This window comes from Papilio polytes, unplaced genomic scaffold (assembly GCF_000836215.1).
Source record: "Papilio polytes unplaced genomic scaffold, Ppol_1.0 DF822178.1, whole genome shotgun sequence".
Lineage (NCBI taxonomy): Eukaryota > Metazoa > Arthropoda > Insecta > Lepidoptera > Papilionidae > Papilio > Papilio polytes.
In genome coordinates this window covers 6029686-6033315 of record NW_013527026.1, presented here as the reverse complement: position 1 = coordinate 6033315, position 3630 = coordinate 6029686, and the positions used below count along the sequence as shown (strand labels likewise).

At 31.9% G+C, this 3630-nt stretch overlaps 2 protein-coding genes across 2 annotated transcripts in view; both read left to right on the top strand.

Annotated features, from left to right (window-relative positions):
• Nucleotides 1-3630, top strand: part of LOC106106465 (sorting nexin-27) — a 23734-nt gene that overhangs the window by 14913 nt on the left and 5191 nt on the right. The gene's annotated exons all lie outside the window — the stretch shown is intronic.
• LOC106106464 (uncharacterized family 31 glucosidase KIAA1161) overlaps nt 2690-3630 on the top strand; it is a 21846-nt gene continuing 20905 nt past the window's right edge. Inside the window, exon 1 of the mRNA XM_013287042.1 lies at nt 2690-2792. The gene's annotated coding sequence lies outside the window, so the exon portion shown is untranslated. The remainder of the gene's footprint in view (nt 2793-3630) is intronic.

The window sequence follows — 3630 nt, the reverse complement described above, 5'->3', positions numbered from 1 at the left end:
TAATCTGTTAATATTAAATATAGATTAAGTAACAAATTCCTATGACCACAGAGCAATAAAATAAGTGGAACTTTTATTGTATTTGTAACTCGTAATAAATGTCACAGTATAGATTACTACAGATGTTAGTGTTTTTCATGCCTTTTTAGTTATTTACAATTAAATTAAATGTATAATATTAATTTCTATTGTATTTTTAAATGAATTATTAATTATATCTTAGCTTCAAAAGCTTTTATAGTTTTAAATAACATATATAAAGTTTTTGTATACTGTGACGCAATGTTTACTTACATTCCTGTTTTAATGTTTAATATAGTATTAAAATAACTATATAGTTACTGTATTTATGTCACAAATGTCTTATAAAAGCTATGTATAGATTTCGCTTAAACAAATAAATTGTATAACAAAACAGTTTTTTTATTCAACCCATACAAGAATTTAATTTTTTTAAATCTAAAACGTAGTCTTCTTCACGTCACAAATCAAAAGCTTAAAGAGTGCATAAGAAACTAAACTATCGCACAACTATTTAGTTGCGCTTTGATTCCAATAAGCTTATATGAAGGTGCTCACAATACTCTATTAGTTGTGCTACTAAATAGTTAAATTGGCTGCGAAACAATCGACAATCGCACACAGTTGTGCGATTGTTTAGTTGAAGGTGTGTGCTCTTAGTCCGATCTCCGTATAAGAACTAAAAGAAAATTTAAAAACCTATTAGTATGCTAATAAGTATCTAATTGCATAGAGGTTAAGGTCGTTTATTAAATGCACGTGAGCTGGAGCAACTCATGAGGCCGCGCTAACTCGACGATCACGGAACACTAATGTGCGTTTACTTTAAAATTATTTCTAAATCATTCGCTAACTACGTCTGCATTTTTAAATATAACAAACCTATATGAAAGTTTAAGAAATAACATCAAAAATAATGATGTTTTTATAGGTCTTATATTGGGTTTCTGAAGTTTTCATTATTTTATATTTACTGAGTGATTCATTAGTGATTAACATAAGTTTCTCTAGAGTAAAACTCACGTTACGTAGTTCGAATCTTCATTTTATGAATTTAACAAACCATAAGCACAATCGAATGGTTTAAAGAACTTGAGAAACCGCCTATTAATCCTTTAACGAGCGATTTATTCCACAAATACAAACATATGCCGACGGTAACATTCCACAACTAAGCTTATTCTATCAAACTAGACTTAATTTACTTAGTGTCCCCAGAATATATAAATTCACAAATTGTAAGCGTGTCGTGCGTAATATGAATATTTCCTGTGCAGACAGCGAGCAGACGCCACAATTGTAGGAAGGACACGGTAAAGTTACGCTAATGATGCTCCTGTGGGAAGAAATGTAGGTCGGATAATAAAATGGCTTGGAATTAAAACGTAAGTATATTAATCTTATAGTAAACCGTTGGACCTTGGGTTCAGATACTAAGTTCTGATTAGATTTTTTACATCATCATCATCATAACCAGCTAACTATACGTCTCCACCGAGGGTCTCGGAGCCTATCCTATGTTAGGGATGACTAGGCCACAGTCAACCACGCTGGTACACTACGGGTTGGATGACTTTACACATTTCTTCGATTTGTGCAGGTTGCATCGCGATTGTTGTTTTTTACATAATAAAATTTAATAATTCAACTATTTTTCGTTCTTGAAAAAAGCAAACAAAAGTAGCGCTATGAGTTTTTCAGATGATCCGTTCAACTAGCTTCTTGGAACATCCATACAAACTTTCGCATTTATATATAACGAGCTGTTGCCCGCGACTTCGTCCGCGTGGTATTAGAAAACATACGAACGATATAAATTACAAAAACCTACGTATCCCTCGGGAACCGGACATTTCTCTGGGATGAAGCTTATCTCAAGTGTACACCAGGCTTTGTTGGATATCTGTGCCAAATTTCAATAAGATATGTTGAACCGTTGCAGAATGATCGAGTGAACATTAAAAAACTAAACCTCTAACCTATGCCAAATTTCATAGAGATCCGTTCAGACGTTTAGGCTACAAACGCTAACAAACATCCATCCATCCATCTAAACTTTCGCATTTATAATATTAGTAAGATAAGAAGTAAGATAGTAAGATTTACAAATTTTTGTAAACATTTTAATTAAGATTGAAGCTTGTGATTCACGATAGTCAAACGGGATTCGAACTCAGAACCAAAAGATAATACCATATCTAGATAGGTTTCTGTCGCTATGTTTGCCCAGTGTTTAATTATCGGCGTTAGATGCCATAAAGAATATTTAGTGCCTTACTCGCAACGTGACATAAATAATGAAATTTACTTGAGTCCTCTGTTAAGGGGTAAACAAATATAGAGAACTACATACTTTAATTACTATAGGATAATGCAACGCTAATTTAATATAGGAAACATTAATGTGAGATTCCGAAAGACACTTCTACCTTACAATTTTTATCTCGGTTTAATATTTTCAAGGGAAAAAACAATAAAATGTTAATTTGTAATTCTGTTTATATTTACCTCGTCACTTTCCTTTGACAAAACACAAACGTCTCGAATTTACTTTAGTTGTTTGAGAAAATTATCCTTGTTTTTCAGACAGTAAATGTATGGTCACCACCGTAGAGACGGAACTTTGTTGGCAGTGTAAAGTTATAGATAACACGGGGGCAGTGTGGTTAGCGCGCGCGTCGCAACCCGCCATCTTAGAATTATTTTTTTTTAATTCCATAAGACCAACGCAAGGTGTTTGTGAGTGCCAGTGAAAAGTGTTTTTTCTTGTGGTAGGTTGAATTTTTTTTTTGTCTTGAAATATAGGCATCATTTACAAGATTTTTAATAGGTTAATAGTGTAACAAAGTGATAACAATTGTTTTCTTAAACAACAGTTATTTTTAAAATAACTGGTTGGATTTTATTTAATTTCTATTTCTAAACGGCTTATCAAGGAAAATTATTTCTCGTAGCCTTGTTTAGTTGTAGACTTTAACTTATTATTTTATTAGTATTAGTAACTTTTTGTTATTATTTTTAATTAAAGTTTTACAATAAATTTCTATTAAAAAAAAATAATTTCAGACTTTGCATGTAAGGATTGTTTGCACAAAATCTAGCGTTTATTTTTAACAGTATATGTACAGTAAAGTGATATATTTCGAAGTATAAAATATGGCGTTATCATAATGAATGAAGATGACAAGGGTGACGTAGCAAAATTATTTTAAAGATAACTGCTACTTTACATAAGAACAAGAATGTTTACAAACATTTTCACTACAAATACAGGGGTGTTCAACTAACAGGACTGAATCAATGCACCCTGCATTGATTGTATAGATTCGATCTTTAGATCTATACTAACAGTATAAAGAGGAAATTGTATTTTTGGATGTATCAAAATAATTCGAAAACTACTGGTCTGATTTCAAAAACTCTTTTACTATTAATATGCTACGTTATCTGTGTAACATAGGATATGTTTTTTATTTTTTTTATGCGTGTGAAATCGAGAGCAATAGTTTTAAATAATTCCACTGGATCAATCGATTAGTCGAGCGTCGGTGGCTCAGTGGTTTAAACACTTGACTTGTAATCTACAGGTCCTGGGTTCGAATCCCGCTG